Below are 15320 nucleotides of genomic sequence, written 5' to 3' on the forward strand. Positions count from 1 at the left end.
GTATAAACAAGAATTACGAGCAACACAATAAACAACTTTATTCACAGAACACTTAACAAAAGATAAATTGACAAAGTTCAGAGAAACTAAAAGGAGCTTACAATGTTGGACCACAACACCAAAAGGGGAAGGCAAATTCAAAGAACTAAAGAAAACTTGCACTGAAACTAAAGAATCAGTTTCAAGTTGTACAACTTCCCAACCTTTCAAATCAATCCAACTCAGCGCTTCTTTGATCCCTAAGTCTCCACAAAGGCTGGCTTTGCCCACCCATCATGACACAACGAATGAGCTTCAATCAACATGCCAGAACTATCACGAGCCACCAACCCAATACCACACTTCCTAGCTGAAGTAAAAATTGCCCCATCGACATTCACCTTAATCGTATTAGAAACTGGTTTCGTTGAATGCTCCAAATCTCTTTCTGATCCCAAAGGAATAAACAGAGATCCCCTTTTCTTTGATTATGCATATAATTATTGATTAAGGACTTGTAGAAGAAGACTTCTCCCGCCAAACCACCGAGTTCGAACATTCCACACCGCCCAAGCCACCATTGCTGCCTCTTTTTTCAGACCAGATGAAGCAGAGCGCTGTAGCATAATCTTCCCAAATCAGTCACAAAAATCTTGTCCAATTAAGTTACCATAATCCACGCTTGAACGGGACCAACATAATTTTGTCAAGTGACAATTTACCAACAGGTGGAAGATTGATTCAGCCTCTTAATGACACATAGGGCAAGTCATATCAATTAATACATGTTTAGACACTAATTAAACTTTAGTTGCAAAACAGCCACTAAGAGCATACCATAAAAATTGATTGACTTTAGGAGGAATTTTCAATCAAGTAATTTTCCACAAAACATGAGTTCTTGATCTCTCTCATAAAACAAATATGCAATGATTTTTGAAACCCAAGTTCTTGAATCTACCACCATAAGATCTGAAACTAAACAATTATCAAGACCAATTAAAAATTAGATAATAAAGGAAAAAGAGGCATCAGGAAGCCATAGATCCCTTAGGACATTCATGTTTGAACCAGAGCCAACCGACCAACATGCTCCAGCTTTAATCAAATCTCGAGTTTCAAAAATGCTTTTCCAAATAAAGCATGAATTACTTCCAAGAGTTGCATTAAGGAAGGAGCCCCGAGGGTAGTAACGAGCTTTGTAAAGACGAGCAACAAGAGAAGAGTCATTCGTTAAAAGACGCCAAGCCTGCTTACCTAACATAGACAAGTTGAAATCTCACAAATCATGAAAGTCGAGGCCTCCATGATATTTATGTGCTCTCAATCGGTGCCAACTAATCCAACTTACTCCACGGCTTTGAGAACTTGAACCCCACTAGAATTCACTCATCATCCCTTCCAACTTAATACATGTTTCAAATGGTAACAAGAAAACCGACATAGCAAACGTAGGAAGAGCTTAAGCCATTATTTTCAATAGAACTTCCTTACCTGCCTTCCCAACTTTGAATTCTTTTTTGCATCTTATCTTTAAGAAAACCAAGAATAATATTTTTTGTTGTGTCCCATTGTACAAGACAAACCAAGATAAAGACTATTTAGGAGCTTCTATCATACCCAAAATTCCACAAATTGAATCTTTAGTCGCCAGAAAGGTGTTCAAACTAAATAAAATGGTTGATTTAGAAGCATTAATACACTGACCAGAAGTAGCCTCAAACACTTGTAACAACCGAATAACATTCCTTGCTTCACGTTCCGTAGCTTTGCAATAAATATAGTTGTCATCCGCAAAAAGTATGTGAGAAATAACTGGAGCACCATTACACACTCGACACCTATGAAGATCATCCTAAGATTCATATTTCTTAATAAGAGAGGAAAGACCTTCCACACAGATAAGAAATAAATGGGGAGAGAGTGGGTCACCTTGTCTAATACCACGACCAGGAACAAAAGGACCCAATTCACGTCCCTCATGAGTGACCATAAAACTAATCGAGGAAATGCAATGGAAAATCAAATTCACTAAACGACTATGAAAATCCATTTCAAGTAAAATAGCATGAAGATACTTTCAATCAACTCTATCATAGGCTTTACTCATATCCAGCTTCGGAGTCATGTACCCTTCCTTACCAACCTGCTTTCTTTTCAAGTAGTGTATAACCTCAAAAGAAATCATGATATTATCTGAAATCAAATGACATGGAATGAAATCACTCTGATTTTTTAGAAATGACCAAAGAGAGAACTCTTTCGAATGGTTAGCTCACACTTTAGAACAAACTTTATAAAGGACATTATAAAGAGCAATAAGCCTCAAATCGCCCATAGTTACTGAGTTCTTCTTTTTTGGAATTAGGACAATGTGAGTATGATTCAAACCAGCAGGAAGAACTCCAAAAAGAAAGAAAGACCTGACTTGCTTCACCATATCTGTAATACCTTAAGATTAAGGAATCAGATTAGCAAACCCTAACTAATTAAATATGTATTAATGTGAAATTATATTATTATATAATTTAATATTTATGAATTATACCAATAAATGACATGTTAAGATCCCGTTGGTGAGTTAGGGATATTTTTGTAATTTTGACTTGGGGAGGGTAAAACTGTAATTTTAATGTTATAGCGTGCTTATGGACTATATTATTATATAGTATATTTGTTTTGTCCTTTTGCAAGTGTTTTCTGACAAGTCGAGGCGGTATAATCAAAACTCGGTATTTTGGGTCGAGCCAGGTTCGGGACCCAAAATACATTTTTGGAATTTTATTTTGGCTTTTTATTAGTAATTGAATAATTTGAAATTTATTTGAGATTAGTGTGTGATGGAATGATAATTTTTCCCTTGATTTATGCTAGGGGTGAAAATCGGTCGGTTGTGGTCGGTTTTTACAATTTTATTACGATTTTTATTTTTCAAAAACCGTAACCGACCGTTTAGAAATTATAACCGTATAAAACCAACTGTACGGTTTTTGGCAGTTTTTGGTTTGGCAGTTTTTGGCGGTTTATTACGGTTTTTGGCAGTTTTGACGGTTTTTTAGTTTAACTATTTTTTATTTCAAAAACTAAAACTGACCGCCATATAAAAAAAAACAAAACCGAAACCAACTGCCAAATTCGGTGATGACGTGGAGCCGAAAATTTGGTTACGGTCTGGTTGGTTTGATGGTCGATTTTAGTTTATTGGTTTTTATGAACACCCCTAATTTATGCATATGTGGTATATTGGTCGTAGGGGCATTTTGGTCTTTTGACTATTTGAGTTTATTTTCAACAAAAAAGGAATTTACCTTAGCTTGGGTTTTTGGACATTTTGGTGCTTGGATTTGTGAGGAGCTTGGGGAAGTTTTTCCACCTCTTTATCTTGAGTTTTGTTGCTGAAGTTTGGAGTTAAAAAGTATGCTTTGATGTTGTTTGTGTTCTTGAATGCATGTATGTGAATTGGGTTGAATTTGTGATGTTTTAGCTAAGTTTTCTTGTTAGTTAGGATCTCTAGTTAATGCTATGATTATTGGAAAGCTCGGATTGAGTTTAGAATGTGTGAATTTAAGTTTAATCTTGATTTTTGAGAGCTGGAAGTTTGTTGTGAATCATTGAGCTTGTGTATGAATATTTGAGGTTAAGTAGTGTAGTGGAAACTTTGTGATTATGAGTGTAAGTTTGTTGATTGTGGTAATTCTTGAAGAGCTTGGCTTAAATTGTATATATTGATGTTGTATGGAGCTTGATTTTGTGATTTTAATTTTTTGTTAGTGATGGCCTTAATCTATGAATATTGGATTTGAGTTTGTACATGTTATTTGGTTGAGTTTGGTGTGTGTTGGGCTTGGTTTCGTGTTGCTGAAAAGTGGGTTTTCAGGGTTTGGAACCCAGGTGTCGCGGCCTCTGCTATGAGCGCCGCGGCCCTAGAAATTCTGGGTTTTTCAACCCAAGTGTCGCGACTCGCTTGGGGTGTGCCGCGGCCCACCTTGAGGTTTCTGGGCAGTTTGTGTGCCGAATCTTGTTTCGTGCATAACTTTTCGATCCGGACTCAGATTTGGGTGTTCCGAATATCGTTGAAAACTCGTTCTAAGCTCTGTATGTTTATTGTATTGTGAATGCAAATTTTATAATTATGTGGAAGTGGATTTAGGGATTAACCCTATTTGTTAATCTCGGAAATTGTGACTAGTATTACCGGTACTTGGTTAGGAGCACCTAGGGATTTAGAATCTCCACGTTTTCGGGACATCATGTAAGACAGTAGTTAGCATGTAGAGTTAAGCGCAGTGGCGCTCATGTTTGATATTATAATTATGATTAATTGAGAACTGGGATTATGGTTATTACCCTAAAGTGAGCAGTTATATGGCCTAGAATTATTACCCTAGTGACTAGATGATTTTAAATCCTATGCCATGCTATATATATCGAAGTAAAAAATTATGTATTCAATGTATAATTTGGTTAGACTCAGTAATTAGAACTGAGATAAACCGTTATAAGGCCTTATTCTAATTAGATGCGTGAGCATAACACTGTTGGGTTTTATGCCCTAAATAAAACTCCATTTCAATGTAATCCAGATTATTCAATATCAATAAAGAAACAGAAGTATTTTTCATTCATTTGTGTATGTTTTGGTTCACCTTATCAATTATTTGTCTATTTGATTTATAAATTCATCCAAACCCTTTTCACATACTTGATCATGTTTATTGTGTTGTCAATGCAGTGAAAAGTAAACATGACTATGTGATTAAAGATTCCTAGATTTATTAGAACACTGGGGTTTTATTGATATGACAATCTACAACAGAGTTTACTTGCATTTGGAGAAATGTTATGTTCTTTCCAGAGCATTGGTTAAAGTAAAGCTTGGGTTAGATGCATGGAGTATGCATCGGAATGGACCGATATTGAACTTTGATATAGATTTATTAAACTTACCGTAATATCTATTCAATTCAATATCACTTAGTTGATCCTAGATCAAATGATCTTAATCCTGATATGATTAGGTTCAATCTCAAGAGTGTTATTCGTGTTCTTTGATTTGTTAGTTAAGCCTACTTTTGGGTCAGGGTGATACGTACATTTTGGGAACACGGTAGTGCAATTGAGTGGGAGCACTAACATAAATATGGAATCTATAGCTTCAATCTGGCAAATAGAAAGTAAAGGATGATTTCCTTCGAGCTTAACCAAACAAAAATAAATGGTGGAGTACTCATTTCACTTAGCTGAAATATCATTTATACGGGGTTAAGTGTTTTAAGGATAAAATACATTGTAGGGTGTTACGGTAATTTAATCCCTTTACAGTGTAGATCATCTATATAGAGGATCATTGATCAAATTAGGATTATAACAATGGATAATTAATGACGTATCTATATGGTGGAACATATAGAGCGTTCTGTATAGCTGAGAGTGCAATTCTAAGTTCTATGCGTGGATTCAACGAAGAATTAATAAGTCAGTGAATTTAAGATGTAAATTCTTGATTTGCTTATTAGAAGCTCAGATATATAGACCCATGGTCCCCACACTAGTTGAGACAATATTACTTGTAAGACTCATTTAATTGGTTTTAATTAATCAATTATAATTTTCAAGTTAGACTATGTCTACTTGTGAATTTATCACTTATTAAGGGCAAAACTGTAAATAGAGAGTTTATAGGGTATATTTATTAATTAAGAGACTTTGATTAGTTTAATTAATAAATATAATAAATGACAATATTATTTAATAATTAATTATAGTTATTAAATAGTTAAAGCTGACATTTATATGGTTGAATGTGAAAATTGGCAGTTTTTGAGAAAATGGGAAACAGAAATGATAAAATAGGAAAGTTGCAAATGTGAGACCTATTTCCATATTGCCATGGCCGGCCACATCATCGCATTTATCATTTAATTTTTTCAATTTTTTAATGCCAAGTAATTCAACCCTAACCCTGTGTGGTATTCTATAAATAGAAGGTAAAGGCTTCAAGAAATACACACAACACAATTGCATTCTTTTCCTTTCATTGAAATTTTTCCTAAGCCGCCATTTTCACTCTCTCTTTCTTCTTCTCTGTTTCGAAACCTCTAAGTGATAGAGTAGTGCCCACACACAGCAAGTAGTACCTCAATCATAGTGAGGAAGACTGTGAAGAATTCAGATTCAACAAAGAAAGACATTCGGGCTCAGATCTTGATAATACTCTGCAACAGGAAGGATACAAGGGTTAGAGATATGAGTGAAATGAGACATATTATTCCGCTGCACCCAATGTAAGGTTTCTCATACTTTATATGTGTTTACTTATATTCGTTTTAGAAGTTCATATTTAGGTTGTTAATCAACATACTTGTGAGTAGATCTAAGATCCTGGTAAAATAATTCCAACAACTGGCACCAGAGCCATGGTAATTGATTTGCTTGCAAGAAATTTGGACTTAAAACGATTTGTTTGTAATTTGGATGGTATCATGTTGTTTTGTGTGTTGTATTGATGTTTGTGAAATTCTGGGAAAAATAATTGAATTTTCGTTTCTGGAATTATTTTTATTGGATAGTTTGGAAAAAATTAAGCAATTTACTTTTTTACAAAACTCGATTTCGATTTTATTTGAATCAGTTATGAATTTTTAAAAATTGGAAAAAATCAGGGTGGTGAACACCCTTCCCACGCGCGCGGAAATCATGCCAGGGGACCCTTGCCCCGAGTTTTCTCGGCAGTTCCCCCCAACCTGCGCGCGCGGACAGTATGCTTTGCATACTGTCCGTACCACCTGCCATTTTTTTCGTTTTCTTCGATTTTTCATGCTATTTCATGGAATTAACTTCTGATTTTTTATGTAGTTTTGTATTTTGATTTTTAATTTTCATATTTCAAATCTAATTATCAGAAATAAATTAATTTAATTTTTTAAAATTAATTTTAGATATTAGTGTAATTTGATTTTGAAAATAGATAAAAATCAATTTTTGCTTACCTCTTTTCTTATTTTTTTAAAATTTGATTATTTTATCTTATTTTTAAATCTAAGGTCAGATATTAAATTACTTTTATAAAATATTCTATTTTAAGTAATTTGACCTTATTTAGATTTAAAATAAGATTACTATAATCATGATATTTTAAAAAAGGAAATAAGATAATTTTGCTAACTTTTAAATTTTGTTATTTTTAGTTAAATTAAATTATAAAATCAGAAAAGGGTATGTATTTATCATTTAATTTATAAAATAACATGAAATTTAAAAGGTGGTTAGGATTTTTTTTGAAATGATAATTAGGTTAGTTGAAACCTAATTTTTCAAAAATTGTAGGTTTATTTTTTTTTAATACTATTTTCGAATTTTTTTTATTAAAATTAAATAAATCCTACATCCAACTATCTAATTTAACTTGTTGCAGGAGTATGTGTTTTAGATTGTTTGTAAGTTTTTCTAAAACCTATTATTGCTTGATCTAAATTGCCATGGTTAACTTGTTGATAGATCCAATGATCTGATTTTAACCCATGGTTCAATTGTCAATAGGTCAAGTAAATAATTTGCAACAGGTAAATTTTACATTCTTCTTTTATCTGTGTATGACCTAGTAACATGATAGGATTCATCCAAATCTGTGTGCCTGTGTGAGCCTATATGTTTACTTTTGCTATAGACACATATAGGTTGTTGTTGCTAAATAAAATGGCATAACTTGATAGATTTTATTTAGGCCCATTTAGTTTTTGGACCTATTCAATTAATAACAGTTATTCATTTTAAGGTTAAATTCCTCTATTTTGGGCCTTGTGTGAGAGATGGGAGCCATAGAAGTGGGTACGACATACTGAACCCAGTCTCCCCTTACATGAACTACCCAAATTGTGAAGGCCCATTTGCCTGATTTGGATAACTGTGCTAGGTTAATTAAATTAGTTTAACCTAATAAAATTGATTAGCAACATAATTAATTTCATTTTTCTTGAAATTAATTTAAGAAAAGCATAGTTTGATGAATAATATTCTAGAAAAACTATATGTATTTTCTTGTATTTAATTAAATATAGAATTATAACCAACTAGATTCTTTCTGAAGCTTAATTTTATTATTTCATTAAATATTCCTATTTAAGTTGAAAATTTGTTATTTCTAACAAATCAACTTAGATTTGAATAACTTTTGAATTTTCAATTATAAAATTAAGTTGAGAAATTTTAGGAATTGGTTATTAAGATTCTTTGAATATTTTTTAAGTTGATATTTTTTAAATATGGACAAACTTAAAATGGAATAATTTTTAATTAAGTGGTAACAACTTAATTTTTAATATTTAATTAAATCATTATTTGAAAAATATTTAAGTTGGATATTTTAGATTCTTCTAAACAACTTAAATAAGATATTTTTTCAAATTTATTCCATATTTTGAAATTTAATTAAAGTTGGATTTTTTTTTATATAAATATTTTTTTTAACTAAACCAACTTTAATTGGTAATTTTTCATTATTAAAATATGGAATAAATAAATGATTAAATAAAATACATATTTTTAAATAATGAGCTTTAATCAAGAGACATTCGATCTCCATTGTTGGTTTTACATAGCTTTTGTTTTAGTGAGTAATCCTCCCTAATGGAGGAACGTTCATTAGCAAGTTAGCACCGTTTAATCTCGAAAGATAAGTATTCTTGCAAGTTTTTTATATTAGTATTGATCACCCTAATGGTGACGTCTGTATAAGACTTACAAGAGTATGAAACAATGGTGGAAGCTCATAAGATAGAATAGCCTTGACTCTCGCCTAAACGGGACCACGCTGGATTCCAATCTTGATCGAATAAAAAGTTACTAGAATGTTTATCATTTTAGATGAATTGACAATTCTATTCAATGGATGATGCTTTGACTCTCGCCTAAACGGGACACTGTATCAGTTTGTTGGAAACCTTGGAAAATAAACTATGTTAGATTTAGTATTTTTATAACATATGTGATTATTTGTTATTTTCTGAACTTGTGTATGAATTTATAGAACCAAAACCTTACTTCTGTTTTATTGATGTGTTGTAGTGACAATATGAATAACCCTCACCCCGATCCACTCCTAGCTAATATCTTAGCAAATGAACTCTATAGTGTGAAAATGCATCCTGGTAGTTGCATTCTTTTCCTTTCACTGAAATTTTTCCTAAGCCGCCACTTTCACTCTCTCTTTCTTCTTCTCTGTTTCGAAACCTCTAAGTGATAGAGTAGCGCCCACACACAGCAAGTAGTACCTCAATCATAGTGAGGAAGACTGTGAAGAATTTAGATTTAACAAAGAAGGACATTCGGGCTCAGATCTTGATAATACTCTGCAACAGGAAGGATACAAGGGTTAGAGATATGAGTGGAAGGAGACATATTATTCTGCTGCACCCAATGTAAGGTTTCTCATACTTTATATGTGTTTACTTATATTCGTTTTAGAAGTTCATATTTAGGTTGTTAATCAACATACTTGTGAGTAGATGATCTAAGATCCTGGTAAAATAATTCCAACAAACACGTGGGTCTATGCCACATAGACATAAATTGACATGTGAGCGTAACACGCAATTCTATATCAAATAGACAATAAGTATAATGGTATTAAAATATATGAGAAATGTTTATTGCGTTTATTGATATTTATACTGTTTTATTGGGCTTGGCTCACGGATGCTCTACTGTGCAGGAAAGGGCAATTCTGTTTGTAATCAACCGTGAGTTCGAGAGCTTGGCGGTGGATTGTACATGTTCAGGCCACACTAGACCAAGCGGGTTGGGTCTACCAGTGAATGTATTTTGTAATCTCGAATTTTGTCGCTTAGGTCGACACGTGAATTAACTTTAATATTTTGTGAAAAGTTTGTGGGATCCCGAGACATATTATCTTTTTGGTTTGTTTGTAAAGTTAAAAATTATTACATGTTATATTTTCATTCCATTGCAAATAAAGTTTAAATTTTCCCGGTCTTCTCTTTCTAGTAATCTCGGTTTAGGGGGATTAGGATTTTAATATTGATTGTCGTAGTGTGCCTAATTGTTAGAGCGTCACAATATCAGCCCCCACAATATGCCAACACTTTTGATAAAATTCTGGAGTCATCCCATTAGGACATGGAGACTTGTCGAGATGCATTTGAAACAAAGTATTTTTTACCTTATCATTTGTAACAGGCCGAAGCAAAGTTTCATTATGGACATCAGTAATCGTCTTTGGAATCCATCAATGACTTCAGTTGCAACACAAATAGAGGGAGCAGATAAATCATTAAAATAATTCAGCATAACATCCAATAACCCCGCATCCCAATCAGCCCAACTACTGTCTAGGCATTGAAGCTTCTGAATGTTGTTATAACAGCGCCAAGAGGAAGCTTTAGCATGAAAAAATTTACTATTTTGATCACCTTCTGAATGTTGTTAGAACAACACCTAGAGTAGCATTGAATATCGACGAATATATGTTTGGCAAAGTACTAATTGACACTATGACATTGGTACGACTAGAGTACCGAGTATAGGCTGATATTATGGTTAATAGTACTGTCGTACGAATGTTCTATACTCAGTATGTGTGGGACACGAGATAGGATTATAATTAGGTGTACGAGCGCCCAATTATAATCTAGTTTATGATTATGTTATAATTATGCTTTTCTTACTGAGTCTGTCGACTCACAGATATTGTTTATATGTGTAGGTAAGGGCAAAGGTAAAGCTGAACAACAATGAGCACGAGCGGATGAAGGTTGTACATATCGGGCGGGTAGACCTGAGTATTCAATCTTTGAGAAAGTAGGTTTTATTTTGGTAGTCACTAGATGATAACTTTAGTAGTTAAATATTTTGTAATACAGATGTAAATTTTGAAAACGGGATCCTAGATTATGTAAAGCTTTTTTTATTTAATTTTAAAGGTTAATCAAGAAAATTTTAATTATTAACCTTTTTCCATAAACCCTTTGATTAGCAAAGGAATGCACAACATTAAGAAATCACAATAACACGTCTAATCTAGTAGCGTGTTACATTGAGTTTCCTGGTCGGCATGGTAGGATCAAGATATTTGAGGAATCTCCATTATCAACCATTTTTCGAGCTACCATTTTATTTGCAATTTGCACTTCAACGACCAAAGGGTCGCTGTATGGATAAATGACGTGGTTAGAGTCTGCTTCGTTGAAAGTTATGGCTGGTTATCCAACACATAGTTGCTTAGGCTTCCTCTCTTCTACGATAAGAACTGCATCAATTTATTCATATTGTAAGACTCGAGCATACTTTTCTCTAAATTTGCGCAAGTCTCCAGTAAGGTGGGGCCTTAAATGATAACCTGAAGATGTCTGTTCACTAGTAGAGGCATTAACTGGTTTTGAGTGTAATCTGTTTAGGCGTCCCTTTATTCTTTATCAATCTTGACGTATTTCTGCAAGTTCTTATTTTTTCTAATGAGGAATTATATTTCTTGCTTCAAGTTATTGTATTCATTTGCATCGTGACCGTAATTTGTATGAAAACAATAAAACTTATTAGTATCCCTTTTACTCACGTCTTTCTTCATGGGAGGAGGTTTTTTGTATGACACCATAGACTGGGTGGTTGCAAAGATTGTCTCTATGTCTTCTGTTATGATAGTAAATGTAGTGAACTTTGAGGCATTCTCCTGACTTGTGTCACATTGAGATCTTTTTGAACTGGATCGGGGACATAATTATTTGTATTATTTGGCTGGACGGTAGGAGGAACATCTTTTCTGTCCAATCCTCTTTCGTGATTCAGATTGTTTTTAAGGTCGTGCATGGTACCTAATCGATCAAACACTGATGTGCCAAGAGGTTTTTGTGTTTGACCAGTTTGAGCGAGGGGTTGGCCTGATATCTCTGTCTGAGTATGAGTGTTAAGCTGACTATTTCCTCCCAAGGGACAGTCTGGTAAAATCTGCCCGTCTACCACTTAGCCCACAGTTTGAATCTGTGGCCTTGGATTGGACGGTCCACCGACATGAGTTTGGGGGGTATGATTAGCTAAATATTCTCCTGACTCATCTGTGACCTTATGAGAATACTAGTATCAGTCGATGGTTGTTGGCCGGTGATTTGATAAGCTTTTTGGATCAGTTTTGTGGCCTGCCTGGAATAATTATAAATAGCTGCGTACTGGGCTCTCAAGATCTCCATCTCACGATCCCTCCACTCTTCGAACTGACATCTTTGCTCATTAAAAGCAAGATTTGTAGCTACTCGGATATCTTGCCGGTCGTGGTGAAAAGTGTTATTGTGGCCTTTCATTAGCCCTAATACATCTATCAAAATTCTATTTTTTAGTGTCATCCCTGACCGGTCCTTAAGTATATAAAGTGGATGGGATTCCAATTCCAGGAGTAGTGTGCCCAGCTGTTGTACTGGTGTTTCCAGTTTCTTGAATGCCTGGAGTAAACCCTGCCAAAGAGGTAGTCACTCCGTGGCCGACAGTTTGTGATCCTGTAGGTGGCTGAGAATTAACCTACCTAGGGCTGTCCTAGGTGGATCTCTTGGGTTTCCAAGTGTCTGCACGCTCAGATCTGTCATGATTGGATCAACTGTATCAGTCTGATTCCCCCTTTGAGTTTGCACAACCATTATGTGTCTTGTAAAAGACTTAAGATAAAAAAACTTGGGTGTATTTGCTCTCAATGAAAGTACTAAAATATTGGCCTTGCTTATAGCCAACGACAGTGAATCTTAATTAAAACGATAAGAATAATTAAATAACAATGACAATAAAGTAAAGAAAATACCAGATTTATAGAGATTCAGCCCCTTATAGTTGGTAATGGCCTACTCTCTTTTTGTTGTATTGACTTGTGAGAAAAGTGAGCACGAACGCTCTAATCTTTCTTCAAAGCTCTTACAATGATCTCTCAGTAGTTCACTCTTAGATCGAGGTTTCACTCTTGAGTGTTTTCTCTCTAAATTAATTCGGTGTTCCTGAATAGTGAGATTAAACCACTATTTATAGAGATTAATTACATGAAGAATGATTTTCCTTAACCTATAAGAAATAAAATGAGAAACTAGTTTATTTCCATAATTACAATAAAAAAGATTAGGAAATCTAAGCTACTTGCCTTTATTTTTTTGAGATACGAATTAATCCCACAAATGTAGGGATTGTTTCCGTGACATGCATGCTTGGAAATAACGATGTCCATCTCTAAAATTACTAACTCGCACCCCTGGCCGGTGCATGCAAGTTACTCATGTGATTAAGCTGGTCGGATGTCCACTAGTGACCTTGCTCGGACATCCTACCATTCATGTATGACTTTGGGTTTCATATTAATCTTCACAGCCTGCTAGAATAGAATCATTTGCCCAAATTATAAAATGTGATACATGTGTCACCTAGTCAGATGTCACATCATAGTACAAAAATTAGAATAACATAACCATGTTTCAAAAATAATATCAACTAACCACTTTTTAAAATAAATATTATTTTATAAATAATATATACATTATATATTTTGAAAAAAAATAAAATATCCATATATTCATAATTTTGAAAATAATATATAAAAAACTATTTTTTATAGTACTGATTGGATTTTAAAAAATTGAAGACGGATCTACAACTTGAATCTTTTAGTTCATTTTTTTTTATTTTCTTTTTTTTTTGTCATATTTTCTTTTGTATTTGAATTTTGAACTCATGAATTATTTTTATTGTTTGGTATTTTGCCTTGAGATGAACTAAATTACTTTTCTAGGGATTTAATGGAATTGTATATGCTTATAGATAAGAATTAATTGATTACTCATTACTTGTATTGATTTATGCTTAATACTTTCCAAAGATTAATTAATTTTAAAATTAAATTAATAATTTAGGTGGAAATCTTGAAAACGAAAATTTAAATTAGATCTAATCAATATAATTTTCTTGTTAATTTTTGTTTAGAATAGAAATATACTTAATCGCACTTGGTTATTAAATTAGAAGGCTAAGCTTAATCTTATTTGTAGATTTGAATTTTTGATAAGAATATGAGAATTATCGGATTTGTTTCCTCTATTTGTGTTGCAACTGAAGTCATTGATGGGATTCCAAATATGATTTTTTAAGTCCAAAATGAAACTTTGCTTTGTTACAAATGATGAGGTAAAAAATGTTTTGTTTTAAATGCATCCTGACAAGTCCCCGTGTCTTAATGGGATGACTTCAAAATTTTATCAAAAGTATTGGCATATTGTGGGGGCCGATGTGGTGAAGCAAGTCAGGTCTTTCTTTCTTTTTAGAATTCTTCCTGCTGATTTGAATAATACTCATATTGTCCTAATTTCAAAAAAGAAGAACCCGATAACTATGGGCGATTTGAGGCTTATTACTCCTTGTAATGTCATTTATAAAGTTTGTTCTAAAGTGTTAGCTAATCGTTTGAAAGAAGTTCTCTCTTTGGTCTTTTTTAAAAATCAAAGTGCTTTCATTCCAGATCATTTGATTTTAGATAATATCACGATTTCTTTTGAAATTATGAACTACTTGAAAAGGAAGCATGTTGGTAAGGAAGGTTACATGACTCTGAAGCTGAATATGAGTAAAGCCTATAATAGAGTTGATTGGAAGTATCTTCAGGCTATTTTACTTAAAATAAGTTTTCATAGTCGTTTAGTGAATTTGATTTTCCACTATATTTTCGCGATTAGTTTTATGGTCACTCATGGGGGACGTGAATTGGATCCTTTTGTTCCTGGTCGTGGTATTAGACAAGGTGACCCACTCTCTCCCTATTTATTTCTAATCTGTGTGGAAGGTCTTTCCTCTCTTATTAAGAAATATGAATCTTAGGATGATCTTCATGGGTGTCGAGTGTGTAATGGTGCTCCTGTTATTTCTCACATATTTTTTTGCGGATGATAGCTATATTTATTGCAAAGCTACAGAACATGAAGCAAGGAATGTTAATCGGTTGTTACAAGTGTTTGAGGCTGCTTCTGGCCAGTGTATTAATGCTTCTAAATCAACCATTTTATTTAGTTTGAACACCTCTCAGGCCACTAAAGATTCAATGTAAGGGAGACATTCTCTATTTTAATTTAAATTATTTTGAAATATTTTAAATTTAAATTTTAGCAATTTAGCCCCTAACTTTTACTCCTGGTTACTCCCCTGGTGATAAAGTTGATTGCATCGACATAAGGAACGTCAGTTCACAAATTGAAGCTAATTTCAATAGCTTCAGCTATAAACTGTTGCATAATCTATTTTTTCTAGTAGGGGCAACATATTTTAATGGAAAAACACTTTTTGTAAATCCATATATGGGTCGTGACCAATTCTTA

Source organism: Cannabis sativa, chromosome X (genome assembly GCF_029168945.1).
Source record: "Cannabis sativa cultivar Pink pepper isolate KNU-18-1 chromosome X, ASM2916894v1, whole genome shotgun sequence".
NCBI lineage: Eukaryota > Viridiplantae > Streptophyta > Magnoliopsida > Rosales > Cannabaceae > Cannabis > Cannabis sativa.